We start from the raw sequence: 17783 nt of genomic DNA on the forward strand, positions 1-17783 counted from the left end.
TCCTTTACATCTCTTTGTGCCTGTATGTGCCCATCGTTTATTCATGAGTACATGTGGAGTTTGTTTCTCCATGCTTGAGATATTTCGCTTAGGATAATAGTCTCCAGTTCTACGCAAGTTGCTGTAGAAGACACGAAAGTATTAGTTCTACTCTGTGCTAGGCTTCAACCTGCTCACTGCTTTTTCCCCAGCACTGAGTCCAGCGCCAGGAACTGGGCGGGCATCAGAAATTTGTTGGACAGATAAACAAAATAGTGAATCTTATAGGCAGGGGGTGGGATAAGGGCCCACAGGCATTTTCAATAACTATAAGATCATATATGCTTTTCAGTTATTTTATACAATTAAGCTCTCAGGTTATTATTTTTGGGGGATGCTCAGAACAATTTGGTGTGGTGGGTAAACTGTGTATTTGTAGTATCTTCCTGGGGCACGTGAGCAAGGACTAGTGGGGTTAAATGTGTTCCACACCAAGGTGGCAAGCCAAATGAGGGCTGAAATCATGATTGTCCTCCTGCAGAGGACTGTCCTCCTGGGCCAATGCACTTCCTTGACTCTGTGCTCCTGGATCCAGTCACAAGCTCACTGTGATGACAAGTGAGTAGACTGAGCAGCAGGGCAGGGCTCACTGGGGAGCCCTGGGGAGAGACTGACGTACACCTCCTCACTTTAAGTCCACCCAGGTGCCTCTGGGACAAACACATCTGGCTAATCTTGTCCAATGTGGAGACGGTGGACAAAACAGGGCTTGGAAATCTTACAGGAAGACTTGAGTGGAGCAAATGCCTTTCAGTACCTGCAGGAAACAAGTCAGAAAGATGGCTGGATCTGTCACCTGCTGAGTGATATGCAGAAGACAGGCGCTGCAACCAGTGGCTCTGCCCATCAGCCTTGTACGGGATGACCCTGCGCAGGGCAGGCTTTCTCCCTGCTGGTGTGTGGGGGTGCGAGTGCATGGCAGTGCCACACCTGTGTCTGCTTGGATTGATCTCTTACTACGTAGGACCTGAGGAGCAGCTTATGCATGAGCCCCAGAGAACGCAGAAGGCTTTGTAATGAAGGTGAGCACTAAAAAGACAATTAATACTATCAAGTGAGGTCTTGTAGAAACAAGAAGAGAAGGCAATGAGGCAGTGGAAGCTCTTTTGAAAAAAATCTTCTCAGCAATAAAGAGTGCAGAAACTACACGCTTCAGTTGCTACTAAACTTTTCAGTAATTAAAACTTGATTGCGAGAAATGAAAGCCCGTGATCTTAAGCCTTTTTAATTTCAAATAAGCCTTTTGCAATTAATTCTTGAACCATTCCTCTTAAAGTAACTTTGACAGCGAACTTTGTTCTGTATTCTGACTAATGGCTACAGCCACCTCTGGAGACACGAATGGGTTTCTTTTTCTTTTTAATATGATCAAATGGATTAAATTAAATAGCATTGAAAGGAAAAGTAAATAAACACATACTATGGAGCATAATATAGTACGGCAGGGTGAGGCAGTGGAAAAAAAATACTGAATCCAGTGACAGAAGCCTGGGCTTTAGTCAAGCTTCTGTCACATAAGACAAATCACTTAATTGTCTCTAACTCTGTTTCATTATCTGTAAAAATGGGACTAGAAATAACATGAAAATCTGAGGACCTCAGTGGGGAGGCTAATGAGAGGCCATACATGCATGTGCTTTGTGAAAGCCCTGTGCGAACGTTGGCTGGTCTTGGCATCGCTGTTGGCTGTCTCTAAGGACAGCTCCTCAGTGTGAGGGGGCCCGGGGGCGTCATGTGCTGTCTCATGGAGTGCTGAGGGCAATGGCATTCCACTGAAGCCCAAAGAGGAAACCCAACTAACATGTACAAGACAACAGCAGGAGTAGTAGGTGTTTATTAGGTAAATTACCAAATTGCCATCTGTGATGCAAACCAGAAAATATTTTTATCTTCTGATATCGATCTCCAATTATCTTTGCGGGACAGATTTAAATTGTAAACAGTACTAAGTAGCAAACATCCTAAACAACAGCACAAGGGCTTTAGATTAACTGTGCGTGACAATGTTAAGGCACTGGGCTATTGGAGGCTGCTGTATTTTCACAAGGCAAGGGGTCCACCAACATGACCACTGGATGTTAGGTACTTGCTTTAGTCAGTTTGGGCTGCTATAACAAAATACCTTAGACTGAGTAATTTGTAAACAACAGAAATTTATTGCTCGTAGTTCTAGGGGCTGGGAAGTCCAAGATCAAGGCATCAGCAGGTTCAGGGTCAGGCGAGGGCTTGTTCTCCACTTCAAAGACAGCACATTCTAGCTGCTCCTCATGTAGAAGAAGAGGGGGATAAGCCCCCTCAAGCCTCTTTTATAAGGGCACTGATCTCCTTCATGAGGGATCCACCATCATGACCTAATTAGCTACCAAAGCCCCCACCCCCCAATAACATCACCTTAAGAGTTGGGTTTCAATATTTGAATTTGGAAGGTGGGGACACAAACATTGAGACCATATTAGCAATGTATTCAAATATTTCCATCCTCTCTTAGCTCTGGTTTTAACACAAAATAATCAATGCTAATAGTTACTGGACACCATTGTGTGTTTGGCACTGTGCTAGATTATTTGGCTTTGCATAGATTATTTTAATTCTCACAATAAATCTACACCTCACTGCAACTGATAATCCTCACTTTTCAGATGCAAAAACTGAGACTTAGAAAGAGTAACTAATTCTTCCAAGGTCCCATAGCCAGCAGCTAGAATTCATATCCAAATAATGCTCTTAACCATTGGACATAGAGCACTGTGGGAATCTGGAAAATTGAAAAAGATACTGCCTGGCTGAAGGGAGCATGAGTTGGTTCAACTACTGTGGAAGACAATTTGGCACTCTCTTGTAATCTTGAACATTCTCATGCTCTACAGCCTAGAAATTCCACTCCCAAGTAGAGAAATTCTCACGCATTTACACTAGTATGTGTTACATAGGAATGTTATGGAAGCAAAAGAAACAAATGGGTGTGGTGAAAGGAGAACACTTATACACTGTTGGTGGAAATTTAAATTAGTACAACCTCTACGGAAAACAGTATGGCAATTCCTCAAAGAACTAAAAGTAGACCTCAAAGAACTAAAAGTAGATCCAGCAATCCCACTACTGAGTATCCACCCAAAGGAAAAGAAGTCATTATATCAAAAATACCTGCAAAAAAAAAAAAAAAAAGACCTGCACTCAAAGGTTTATTGCAGCATAATTCACAATTACAAAAATATGGAATCAACCAGAGTACCCATCAACTGATGTATGGATAAAGAAAATGTAGTGTATATATGCCATGAAGTACTACTCAGCCAAAAAAGGAATGAAATAATGTCTTTTGGAGCAACTTGGATGGAACTGGAGACCATTATCCTAAGTGAAGTTTCTCAAGAATGGAAAAACAAATATTACATGTTCTTACTTACAAGTGGGAGCTAAAGGATGGGTATATATGGTTATAAAGTGGTACAATGGAAACTGGAAACTAAGAAGTGGGGAGGGAGAGAGGAGGTAAGGAATAAACAATCACCTATCAGGTACAATGTACACTCTTTTGGTGATGGGTAAAAATAAAAGCCTTGAGTTGAGCATTATGTAATTCATCCATGTAGCAAAAAACACTTCTACCCCTAAATCTATTGAAATTAAAAAAAAATAAAATAAAATAAAAATAAATAAAAGCCAAAAGAAACAAACAAAACACCCTGGAAAAGCTCAGAAATTCATTTGACGGGAAGACGAATAACTTATCACACAGTAGACTATCATATCACAGTAAAGATGAATGAACCACAACTCTATGTTGTTGCAGCAATGAATCTTTAACGTTGCACTAAATGGATAAGAAAGTTACAGAAGGCAACTTACAGAAGGTTATCACCTTAATAAACAAAACTAAAAAAATAATGAATAGGGATACATACATATGTGATCAAAGTTTTAAAATAAATCACATGAAAGGTTGAAGACAAAATTCAAGCAGAATGGCTCCCTCTGGGGTGTGCAGGGGGTGGGGAATACATACCCACATGTAGCTGCAAAAGTATGGGGAACATTCTAGTTATTAAGTTGGGTGGTGACATCCATGGGTGCCCGCTTCGTTATGCTTTGTGGCTAACATATAAATCAGATACATTATTGGAAAAGAAGCAGGTATCACATAATTAAAAAAAATTTTTTTTAAAGTTACCACTGAGACGTAACTGCAAATATAGGATGGGCGAGCTTCCACCTCCCACTCCCACTCGTACCCCCTAAAGCCTAGCTGACTAAAAAGAAAAAACATCAGACAAAGGTGCATGGCTATGATTACCCAAGTTTGTTTTTCTGGCCCCTCCAAGCTGGAGGACTACCTGGGGCTCTGGGGCCTGGATAAACAATCCTGCCAGTAGAGCAAAGCAGATGAGAAAGATCTAGGCCACCCACACAGCAATCAAGAGCTCCACTGGGTGGGCCAGGAAATTGCAATTGTCCCTGCCCGGTGGCAGCACTAAGCCACCTGTGGAGCAGCAGCAGGGGCAGCAGGGGTGTCAGTGTTCAAGGCCCAGCTGCCCCCAGCTGCCCCCAGGGGCCAGCAGGTAAGTGCCAGTGAGATATCAACACCAGGGCGCTCCAGCTGAGGCAATTTAAGAGAGTGCATAATTGCACATAATAGAGTTAAAATATAATTGCCTCATTAAAATGGGTTACTAAATCTCATTGTGCATGAGTGTGAAGGAGACAGACAGACCCGCGTTAAACTGCAAGAAAAAAAAGTTGCATCAATGAATGTGAGTGGATGGGTCTGAGAGTGCCTGGCAGTGCTACCTACACAGGAGACCTTGGTTTCCAAAGGGCAGCATGTGAAACGCCCAGCTCGTGTCTGCTCTCACGCAATGATGGCTCAACGAGTTGGGACTGACTAAATGCAATCAAGTTTCATCTTCCGCCAGGAGGGCTCCATGTTGGAAGCCAAAGCTCTAGTTTAGGGAAAACCTTTCCTATCCCTTTGCTATCTCCAGAGTTCACTCTGGTATTGCTACCCAACCAAGCTGTAAAATGGGGACTTTTCATGCCTGGTAGACCTCATGATAGAATTCAGAGCCGGAGTTGGGGCTGTTTGCCTGTGTAACGGGAAATCTAAGAACCAGAGCATGACTAAAGGGTGAAATACTTCCAACCAGCAGCACAAGTCCTTGCTACTCTGTAAGGGAGTCCATGCAAGTAACATTTTCCTCCAGTCCCTCCAAATGTGCACACAACCAGGTTTTGGTTAGATTCGGCAAGTGCTCTCCCCATTAGTGTGCATGCGTGCACATACACACAGAGACAGACACACACACAGACGCACGCAAGCACACACACAACACTTTGCTTTCCTCACAGGTGGCGCACCAACTTCAATGCTTCCTGCTACTGCCACCTCCACTCGCATCCTGAAAAATCATCAATGCCCCCTATAATCACTCCTTAAGAAAGAAAAATCTCAGCTACTCACCTTTTTGGACTATTTTAAAGAAAACCCAGTGAATTCTGACAATAACCCAGAGCTCTCATTACCCCAAGAGCCACAAGTGGTCATGCCTCGCTTTGCTACCAGTTTTCTAACATGAGCACAATCTGGCAATTAGCGCAACTTAGTCCGGAAGAAGCAAAGTTAATTTTTGTCTCAACACCCTCGCACATTAAAATGTCAAGACTAATGAGTTATTTTCTTTTCAGTATTAGAAAGCAGATAAACATTAACAATCTGGTGTCAGCGAGTGTCACTACCAAGACCCCAAACATGCAGAGTGCTTAATGTAGGCACAGCTTAGGCAAGGAGACGGAGGAAGGGAAGAGAGGAGGAAGGGGAGAAAGGAGAGCTGCATACCTCAGCCCCAGTCTGTGCAGAGACACTGATCATGCCCCATTGCCCTTTCAAACAAGAAATGTCAAGTCAACAGGGGAGACGTAAGACTTCACCCTCACCAGCCTCCATGACTCATCTGTGCTGGTAAGCCCCTGACTTCAAATGCAGATTTTTCACTTATATGGACAGATTTGTTTCTACGCATGATTAAACACTCTGTTGATTCCTCAGATAAGTTCAGAAGTGCAAAAAAGGAGGAGGATAAGCTTTTTAATTACAAGCAATTCAGCCTGGCAAATAGAACTCTCAACCTGTCCAAGTCCTGGACTCCCAGACCTCGCCAAGATCCCCATCTGCTTCTTCCGTGGGAGCCTGGGGAGGGGGTGCTGATTCAAGTTCCCACAGAGAGAATTAGAAAATCTTGGACCAAATGCTTAGCTCCAACAAATAAAGAGCCTCAGTTCTGGATAAAAGTCAAATTGTTAAGATATTCCACTGCTCTGGTTTTGGGGTGGGGAGTGGTGTGGGATGGGGAAATGACAGAACCAGATTTTCAGCTCATCTTGATGAAGTCTTGCAGTTACAAAGGCTACTCTTGTTCCCCCAGGTTTTTCTGGGTGCAGGCCAGGGGTGCCTGGATGCCCACAGTCCCCTGAGTGGCTCCCCCACCCCACCCGCATGCCCACTTTCCTTGAGTGCCAGGAGGCTCCAAAAGCCTCTGAATGGAGGCCCCTGCGATGTTACGAAACAGGAATTGGCAGCCCTTTCCTTTCAAGCTGCCAAGCTGGAGAAGGGTTGGTGGGGGGTGGAGGCACAGGGAAGGTGAATGTAATGTGTCAGCCGGGTGTCATGACTCAACTTGTAAGGTGTCCCTGACTGTGCACCTACTGCTCAAGTGGCAGGCAGATGGAGGGCAGATGGGCAAGAAGGGTGGAGACAGAGGCAGCGCTGGGGAGAATGTCTAGAAGCCAGAAGTGGCCGGGTGGCAACTGCTGAGTCTCAGCCAGGCTGGCACGGCTATCAGGAAGCCTGGAGTGCCACCCTCTGGTAAGTGAGCCAAGGGTTGGTTGCTAAATCCTGTAACAGAACCCTCCCTACAGGCACTTGGCATTTGAGCCTTAATGGTTTTGGCACTTAGCCTAATTGCTCAGAATATGTGCTCGGGTAGAGAGCAATTCCTTCATCACACTCGGTGAGTTACAGCACACAGCACAGAAGCTGTGATATTTTTATTCCAATAATTCCTGTGCCGACCACCAAAATTCAATGACAACTTCTTTGGGGCTATTGGATACGAACCAAACTCAGAGTTTCACACTAAGTTGAGGCTCCAGATCATGGATACCTTTAGAAACAGCAGAGTGTCTACCAAGCAGGAAAACTGCTTTCTTATTTTGTTCAAGAAACCATCTAGAAGGAAAGTTGCAACATCTATTCAGAAAAAGGGTGCACATTTTATCTCAAAAAACTGAAAGCTGGAAATCAATGTGAAATACTTGCTTATACTTGTTAATGTGATTAAGTACCACAACTCACTTTGAGATACAGTCATTTAAGTAAGTAAAATCAGATTATTTCTGGTATATAAGATACCAAGATCTTTTAGAGACTAAAGCCGTATGCTATTAATAGTATTAAAACACCAGTCAGAGCCAACTGAATCCAAGTCCCCCAATCCAGGGTTTGGTAAGGAAGGATAAGAGAACAATATGAATGGCACCTCAATATGCTGTGAGGATTTAGCTTAATTTACCATGGAATCAAAGCAATTGGAGCTGCCAGCAGTTCACATATCAGTGATCGGCTTAACTGATAAGTCTACGGGTTGTTTTTATAAACTGGAACAGGAGACAGAGAGACATCAGAGGGTACTGCAGAAGGAAAGGTACCCGGATTGATTATTCTTCTCAAGAAACACATTTTATTGCCTTACTCCCTTGCTAAAAACTTGCAAAAATATAAGCAGCACACTTTTAAGTAACCCATAGTTCAAAGAAGAAATCATAATAGAATTTAAATATCTAGAAATAGCCTTAAAATATATAAAGCATCCAGTGTTTGTTTTCATGGGTCCTAAAATATAAAATCCCCCAAAACACATATAAAACAAAAATTGACAAAACTAAAAAGAAATATAGACAAATCCACAATCATATTTCAAATGTTTAACAAGTATCTCTCAGTAGCTGGTATATGATGCAGAAGGAAACTTTCTTAATTTGATAAACCCTATCTATAAAATACCTACCTAGTGTTAGGGTATTACATTTAAGTCTTTAATTCATCTTGATTTGCTTTTTTATATATGGCAAAAGACAGGGGTCTAGTTTCCTTTTCTGCATATGGATATCCAGTTTTTAATTGCTGCATATACAAATTAATTCAGTTTTTATATCCAGCAACAAATAACTTAAAATATAATTAAAAATCAATACCATTTATACTATTAGTAACCATAAGTTTCTTAGGAATGAAGATATCAAAGTTTTCTTAGATATATATAGAGAAAATTATAAAAATTTGTTGAAATACATTAAAAATAGTATTATAACTGAATAGGGAAAATATAACATGCTATGATTTCGATGATTTAATATCACAAAGATATCAATTCTCTCCAAATTGATGTATAGATTCAAAGTAATCCCAACCATATTCCTGATAGCTGTTGGAGAAATATAAGTTGATTCTCTATTAAACTGAGAAATAAAAGTTGCCATTTGTGCAATAGCAAAAAGCCTAGAATGGCTAAGGCACTCCAAATGAAGAAATAAAATGCAGCACTGTGTCCCATATTTCAAGACTTATTATAAAGCTATAAAAATTAAAACATTGGTTATTGGTGCAGGAATAAACCTATCAAAAGAATGTAGTAAAAATCCATAAATTTTTCCACATATATGAAAATTTGATTTATGATGGAGATGGCACTAGCCTCACCCCACCATCATCACATACAGAAAGAAGGAAGCAATACTAATTCTGCACCATCCCCCAAAGACCTGAAGTTATCAAGAGCAACACCATGGCTAATGATTTATCACTTGCAAAGACAGTCTTTCAATATTTCATAAGAGTGTGTTGGCACATTTTTTGGTGAATGCAAATTCTATTAAGGTTTGTTATTATATGATTAATTATTTAACCTGTTAATACTCAGTGGATAAGTAATTTTCTTTCTTATAAGATTCAGAATAAAGAAAGGGTAACTTGACATGGTGTTTTGTTGTTTATTTTCTTTTTTAGCAGTACCTTTTGGATTTTTAATGCTTGTCTTGCTTATTATGTCTTTATGAAAGAAATTAATACAGTTTTAACCAAGAAAAATCCCTGGTGTATAATCAAATACATAATTGCAACTACATGGAATACTAATCAAATCTTTGGGTTCCTTTTTAAGACTTGGCTTCAAAGGCAAATGCATTTTTCTATTTCAGTTCAGTCCTCATTAGCGTTTTATATATCACTGGAGGACTGGCTAGCAAAACAGCAGACAGCTCTTACCCGCAGATTAGGCTCCTATACTATATAGACAACACACCTAGAAAAACTCATAGCATCTCAACACAGGAGACCCAACTTTTGACTGGCTTGTCCTCTTGTTTCTTGTCATTTTGCTTTTAGTAGGCAAAAACTAATGCTTGCTCCAGTGGAATTTCAGATCTTGACATCGATGAAAACAGAGAGAATATTTAAATAAATTAATTTGCTGGTGGCAAAGCCATAAACTTTGAAAATCCTAGACTGGCTTAGACTTTCACTCTTTTAAATATGTAATAAGAAAATATTCTGTTAAAAAGTGCTATATCCCCTTAAAACAAACAAATATTTCATATGACTACTTTTCACTCTACCAAAAATATTTCCCAACTCATATCATTTTTGTAAGCTTAGTACAATTTATATTTTACTTATTGAGTTATCAGTGCTAGAAAGTTTTTATTTTTAACATTTGCTGGCATTAATATTAATTGGATTTGATAGACTAGCATGCTGTGATTAATATGAATATCATATTTATTTCTCAGCTAGTTTATAGTAACTTTATATTTGGACCTATAAAAATACATAATTATCTCCAAAAGCACATTCTCTGTGAGGAGAAATAAATATGCATTTTCAAGATGATAGATAATTTTGCTTAAATACAATTATAGCCCAAAAGTAACCATACATAGGCCTATCTATTTATAGTATTATATAAACAGCATATTTAGCTAAATAGGAAAAATTAACTGGTCTTCTGTAAGTATTCAATATTATTATTTGACTCTGAATTTTATTTATATATTTATTTTAAAGTCTAAACTATATACAAGATGAAAACTGATAAATATTCCAAGATTAGACAATTTCATATCAGTGCTATTGCCAGGTTCAAGGAAAATATACCTCACCTTCTGACTGTCAAAGAGGCTGATGATGATAGTATCTCTAAATCACAAAACCACAATAGGATCTCAAAATCTAAATTTAAGACATATAAACTGGCCTGTATAAATTCAATTATTTTTTTGTAATTTAGTTTTATGCAGATAAAATTTATATAACTTAAAATTTATCCTTTTAAAAAGAGTAAAATTCAGCGATTTTTAGTATGTTCAATGTTATGCAACCACTATCTAATTCCAGGACAGTTTTGTCATCCCCAAAAGTACCTTCTAGCAGTCACTCCTCATTCCCTCTTCTCCCTGTACCCTGGAAACTGCTAATCTACTTCATGTCTCTATGGATTTGCCTATTCTGGACACTGCATACAAATGGAGTCAAACTGTATGTAGCCTTTTGTGTCTGGCTTCTAATGAGCATGTTTTCAAAATTTATCCCTATTGTAGCATGTATCAGTTCTTCATTCCTTTTCCTGAATGAATAGTATTTCATTGTATGAATATATCACATTTTGTTTATCCATTCATTAGTTGATGGATATTTAGATTGTTATTTTTGGGCTATTATAAATGCTGTCATGAACATTCATGTAAAAGTTTTGTGTAGACATTGGTTTTCAATTCTCTTGTGTATATGCCTAGACATAGAATTGCTAAGTCATACGGTAATTCTATCTAGCTTTTTGAGGAACTGTTAAATTGTTTTCCACATCAGCTGCACAACTTTATATTCCCACCAGCAATGTATGAGGGTTCCAATTTCTATCATACCAACTTGTTACTGTCCTTTTAAAATTATTAATATTATAGCCATCCTAGTATGTGCAGAGCAATATCTCATTGTGATTTTGATTTGCATTTCCCTAATGACTAATGCTGTTGAATATCTTTTCATAGGCTTATTAACCATTTGTATAGTTTCTTAAGAGAAAATCCTATTCAAATCCCTTTGCAGATTTTAAAATTCAGTTGTCTTTTTATTGTTGTCTTGGATATACAGCTGACCCTTGAACAACATGGGGTTGAACTGCTCAAGTCCACTTATATGTGAATTTTTTTCAACCACTTATGGACCAAAAGTATAGTATTTGAGGGATGCAAAACTTGAGTATGGAGGGCCAACTTTTTGTATACATGTTGGTTCTGCAGGACCAACTGTGGGACTCGAGTGTGCATGCACTTTGGTATATACAGGAGGGTCCTGGAACCAATGCCCCATGTATCCCAATAGACCACTGTGTGCATGTGTGTGTGTATGTGTATATATACACATACACACACACACACACACACACACACACACACACACACATATATATACACACACACACATATATATTCTAGATACTAAATCCTTGTCAGATATATGATTTACAAATATTTTCTCCCATTGTGTGGGTTGTCTTTTCATTATCTTGATAGTGTCCTTTAAGGCTGCAGTCTCCAACCCCTGGGCTGCAGACAGATACTGGTCCATGGCCTGTTAGGATGTGGGCCACCCAGCAGGAAGTGAGCATCAGGTAAGCAAGTGAAGTTTCATCTGTATTTATAGCTGCTACCCATTGCTCCCATGAGCTCACCCTCCTCTTAGATCACTGGTGGCATCAGATTCTCACAGGAGCATGAACCCTACTGTAAACTGAACATACAAGGGATCTAGGTTGCGCGTTCCTTATGAGAATCTAATCCTAGGTGATCTGAGGTGGAGCTGACGTGGTGATGTTAGCACTGGGAAGTGGCTGCAAATACAGGTTATCATTATTAGCAGAGAGTCCTGACTACACAGAGACCATGATAAATCAATTGCTTGCAGACTCATATCAAAACCCTATCAGTGAGTGGCAAGTGATAATGTAATAATAATAAAGTACACAATAAACGTAATGTGCTTGAATCATCCCTAAAACACCCCACCCACCCCGCCCCCTGGTCCATCGAAATATTGCCTTTCATGAACCTGGTTCTTGGTACCAAAATTGTTGGGGACTGCTGCTTTAAGGTACAAATTTTAAAATCTTGATAAAATCCAATTTATTTTTTTCTTTAGATGCTTGTGTTCTTGACGTCATATTTAAGAAACTATTGCTTAATACGAGGCCACAAAGAATTGCAACTGCATTTTCTTTTTAGGGAGTCTTAATAGTTTTAGCTCTTACATTTATGCTTTTTAGCCACTTTGAGTATATTTTTGTACATGGGGTGGATTTCTAGTGGCTCCAACCCCATTTGCTAACAAAACTTTTCTTTCCTCCATTGAAGTCTTGTCAGCTTTCTAAAAAAATCAATTGAGCATAGATTAATGGGTTTATTTCTGAGTTCTAAATTCCATCCCCTTGAACTGTATGTCTATCCTTATGCTGGTACCACAGTGTTTTGATTACTGCAGCGTTGTAATAACAAGTTTTGCAACTGGGAAGTTTCCAGATGATACCAGCTATTTACAGTCCTGCATATCCACATGAATTTTAGCTTGTCCATTTCTGAAAGAAAAGAAAAGCAGATGGAATTTTGATAGGGATTGCACTGAATCCATAGATCAATTTGAGGAGTACTGCCATCTTAACAATAGCAAGTCTTCCAATCCATGAACACAGGATGTCTTTTCATTTATTTTTATTTAGGTCATCTTTAATTTCTTTCAGTAGTGTTTTATAGCTTTCAGTGGATAAGTATTTCACTTCCTTGATTAAATTTATTCCTAAGTATTTTAATTTTTTTAGGTGCTGCTATAAATACAATTTTCTTAATGTTCAGATTGTTCATTGCTAGTGTACACAACAGATAATTGGATCAGGATCTTCTACCATGCAATGTTGCTAAACTTGTTTATTAGTTCTACTAGTTTTAAGAGTTTTTAATAAAATTCTTTAGGATATTCTCTTTATATATATGTTATCTGAAAATAGACATAGTTTTATTTTTTCCTTTCCAATCTGAGTGTTTTTTTTTGTTTGTTTGTTTGTTTGTTTGTTTTTTTCTTGTCTAATTGCTCTGGCTAGAATTTCCAGTATAATATGGATAGAAGTGTTAAGAGTGGACATTCTTATCTTGTTCATGATCTTGGTAAGAGAACTTTCAGGTTTTCACCATTAAGTATAATGTTAGCAGTGGGTTGTTTTTTTTCACAGATTCCTTTTTATCAGTTTGAGGAAGTTACCTTTTATTACTAGTTTGTTGAGTTTTTTTAAATTATGAAAGAATGTTGAATTTTATCAAATTCTCTTTCCACAATTGAGGCAATCATATTTTTTGTTTTGTTTTTATTAACATGATGTAGTACATTTATTTCCTTACATATATTAAATTGACCTTGCATTGATGGGATAAATCCAGTTGGCTGTAGCATATTATTCTTTAATATGTTGCTGGATTCCTTTGCTAGTATTTTTGAGGATTTTGCACATCTGTTCATAAGGGTTACTGGTGTGTAGTTTGTTATATCTTTTTAGACTTTATTATACTAATAATGAACACTAGCTCCAAAGAATAAGGGTTTGTTCCCTTTCTCCCTCTTTTTGGGAAAAATTTGATACGAATTGGAGTTAATTTCTTTCAATATCTTGGAGAATTCACCAGTGAAGCCATCTGGTCCTGGGCTTTTTAGTTGTTGGAAGTTTTTAGATTAGTAAATTCAATATTGCCATACATCTACCCAGATTTTCTATTTCTCCTTGAGTTGCTTTTGATACTTTGTTTTTATAACTTTTTGTTAATTTCATCTAGATTGTCTACTATTCATAGAATTGTTGTCCTTTTTATTTCTAGTACGTTTAGTAGTGGTGTCTCTTCTTTCATACCTGATTTTAGTAATTTGAGTCTTCTTTTTTTCTTGGTCAGTCACATAAAGAGTCTTTTTTTTTTAAATCTTTTCAAAGAACTAACTTTTGGTTAAGTTTCTCTATCATTTTTCTATTCTCTATTTTCTTTATGCTATTTTGTTTCCTTCCTTCTTGCATTAGGTTTAGTTTGCTCTTTTTTTCTGGTTTCTTAAGGTATAAGGTTACTATTTCTGCCTCTTTAATGTAGGCTATCTGTAAATTTCCCTCTAATCACTGTTTTTACTGCATTTCATAAGATTCGGTATGTTGTTTCATACCAAACTTTCATTCCTCTCGAAGTATTTTCTGATTTCCTTTGTAATTTCTTCTTTGACCCACTGGTTATTTAGGAGTATATTGTTTATTTTCACATATTTGTGCATTTTCAAATTTTCATTTTGTCATTAATTTCTTTTCATTATGATTGGAAACATATTTTGTATGATTTAAATTTTTTAATTTATTGAGACTTGCATCGTGGCCTAAAATATGGCCTATCTTTGAGAGTGTTTCATGCGTATTTGAGAGGATTGTGTATTCTGCTGTAGTTGTGTATTCCATGGATGCCTGTTAGAGCTACCTGATTCATAGTATTTTCCACGTGTTCTATTTCCTTGCTATTCTGTAACCTTTTGTTGATTTGAATTATTGTGTAGTGTCCTTTCATTTAAGCCCCAAGGACTCCATTTAGTACTCATTTAGGGCAAGTTTGCTAGCAGGAAACTCTCAGCTTTTGTTCGCAGTTTGTAGCTTTTGGTTGTAGTTTGTTCGTAGTTTTGTTCATCTAGGAATGTCTTAATTTAGCCTATATTTTCAGACAGTTTTGTTGGATATAGAATTCTATGCTAATTTGATTTATTTTTTTTAATTTCAGCACTTTGAATATAGCATCCAATGCCTTTTGGCTTCTATGATTTCTGATGAGAAATCAGGTGTTAATCTTTGAGGATCACTTGCACATGAAGATTTACCTCTCTTGCTATTTTTAAGATTTCCTCTTAGTCTTTGGCTTTCACAGTTCGATTGGGATGTGTCTCAGTGTGGGTTTCCTTGAGTTTATACCATTTGGAGTTTAGGGAATTTCTTGAATGTGTAATGTTTTTTGTCAAATTTCCAGTTTCCTGACAATATCTCTTCAAATATTCTTTCAGCACCTTTCTTTCTTTTCCTTCTGAGATTCCCATTTTTTTGTATATTGTTGATGGTGTCCTACATATCTCTACATTTCTGTTTATTTTCTTTCATTATTTTATTTTCCCCCAGGATGGATCATCTCAAGTGACCTATGTTCAAGTTTTCCGATTTTTTCTTCTGTCTGCTCAAAACTAGTTTGAGCTCCTACAGTGAATTTTTTATTTCAGGCATTGTTAATTCTCATGTCCAGAGAAGTTTTATAAAATATAACTTTAAAAATTATAAATTTAGGCCGGGCGCTGTGGCTCACGCCTGTAATGCTAGCTCTTGGGAGGCCGAGGCGGGCGGATTGCTCAAGGTCAGGAGTTCAAAACCAGCCTGAGCAAGAGCGAGACCCCGTCTCTACTATAAATAGAAAGGAATTAATTGGCCAACTGATATATATATATAAAAAAAAATTAGCCGGGCATGGTGGCGCATGCCTGTAGTCCCAGCTACTCGGGAGGCTGAGGCAGAAGGATCACTCAAGCCCAGGAGTTTGAGGTTGCTGTGAGCTAGGCTGATGCCACGGCACTCACTCTAGCCTGGACAACAAAGTGAGACTCTGTCTCAAAAAAAAAAAAAAAAAAAAAAATTATAAATTTAAAACATCATAAAAAACTTTTTATAATTTTTATTCTTTATTGATATTCTGTATTTGGTGAGACAGTCTTCTGATACTTTCCTTTAATTCTTCAGACTTGATTTCCTTAAATTCTTGCATATATATAGCTAAAGTCACTCTTAACCCAGGTCACTGCGAATTTTCAATTAGTTTCCAAAGTTCTGAAAAAATTGATTTTGACCATTTTTGAAGGTGAGTTTTATTGCTGTTTTTACGGAAAGGTAGAATTTAGAATTCTTTAATTACCTGTTTTTGCTGATGTCACCATGCTATTATATAATCTTACATTTTAACCAAATAGTTAATGGAACACAGCCATTATGACAACCTCAACGAAAAATGTACAGTTATGGTTTGAAACTTTGTTTTCTGCACTCTCAACCTTTTCAACATCAAGTTGAAGAATTATAAAGGAGATGTTAGTTAATTTTTTCCTCTTACCAACACACACATGCACCTTACCAAATTGCATTACGTTTATTTATAATGCATGTGATTATCTCTGTGCAAGACAGGGAATTCTTCAATGACAGACACATGATTTGGTGGTAATTTTAAACTCTGGTGCTTATCATAGAGCCTGGCACCTAGTAGGCATTTAATAAATGTGTTTAATAATAATAAGAGTGATGAAAAAAATAGCTGCCATATATTGAGTTCTAACATTGGCCCCAGTCCTGCGCTAAGCAAATTTTTAAACTATTTTTTTAAATTGTGAAATATATAGTTCATTTCACATATATGAAAATTTTAGGGAATATTTAAACAAATTGAAATAACATTGACATACCAACAACCAAATGTTAACAGAACATTATCAGTAACTTGAATACATCTAGTATTTCTCTCCATAAATCTTAAATTGTGTTAATCATTTCATGTTTTTCTTATAGCTTTGCCAACTATATATCCATGAATAATTTTTGCACTTTACTCAAAAATTCTATAAATGTAATCATACTAAATTATTTTGTATTGAAAAATCATTAATTTCTCACTAGATTATTTCATTACATGGACATATCTAAAGACATGAGCTAATATTAGTCCAGATTGTGTAGGCTATGCTGAGGTAATAAACAACCCCTAAGCCCCTAAGGGAAGGTCAAAAAGAGAAACAGAATTTCCAGGATCAAGCCGTAAGTATGCCAACTTTTGGAAGTCACGTAGAGACAAAAGAGCCAGAAAAGAAGGTAAAAAATGGTTTGGCCAGTGAAATTGAAGGAAAATTAAGAGAAAGTGGTACCACAGAAGTATGGAAAAAATAGTATTTCAAACAGAAGAGTGTGGAATACTACTGAGAGTTCAATAAAAAAAGGATAAAGAAGAATCCATTGGATTTGACAACATACAGGACCTATGGTGACCTTATCAGGTTAGTTTTGGAGTAATGGTGAGAGAATGAAGCCATACAGGAGACTGTAAAGACAAACTGAGAAATAAGGAAGTAGATGATAGCACGTGTGAACAGCCCATGAAAGGAAGCAGAGAAATGGCGAAGTTGGAATCTGAGAGGTGGAGAGATTTTTAAAATATTATGAACACTACGATGTCATGCAATCAAGAATAATCGTAGAGAGGCCAGTTGTTGATGAAGCAAAATGAAGGGATAGCCCAGAAAGAAAAGCCATTGAGAAGATGAGAGAATAGGAGTCAAGAGAATAAAGGAAGGGAACAGCCTGTCACAGGAAAAGGGACATCTCCAATGCAAAAGGAGGAGGGACGGAGATGGTGTAAACAATGTTTGAGGGTAGGAAAATGAGGAAGATAAATCCCACAGCTTCTATTCTCAAGGAATTATAAAGGATATTAACTAAGAGTGGGAGTGAAAAGGTCATCTTGAAAAAGTGGGAGGGTGAGTTTGCCAAAGAGACAAAGTAGAAATACAAAGCAATATTGAGTGCCTTAGTCCATTTGGGCTGCTATAG

This window comes from Microcebus murinus, chromosome 13 (assembly GCF_040939455.1).
Source record: "Microcebus murinus isolate Inina chromosome 13, M.murinus_Inina_mat1.0, whole genome shotgun sequence".
Classification (NCBI taxonomy): domain Eukaryota; kingdom Metazoa; phylum Chordata; class Mammalia; order Primates; family Cheirogaleidae; genus Microcebus; species Microcebus murinus.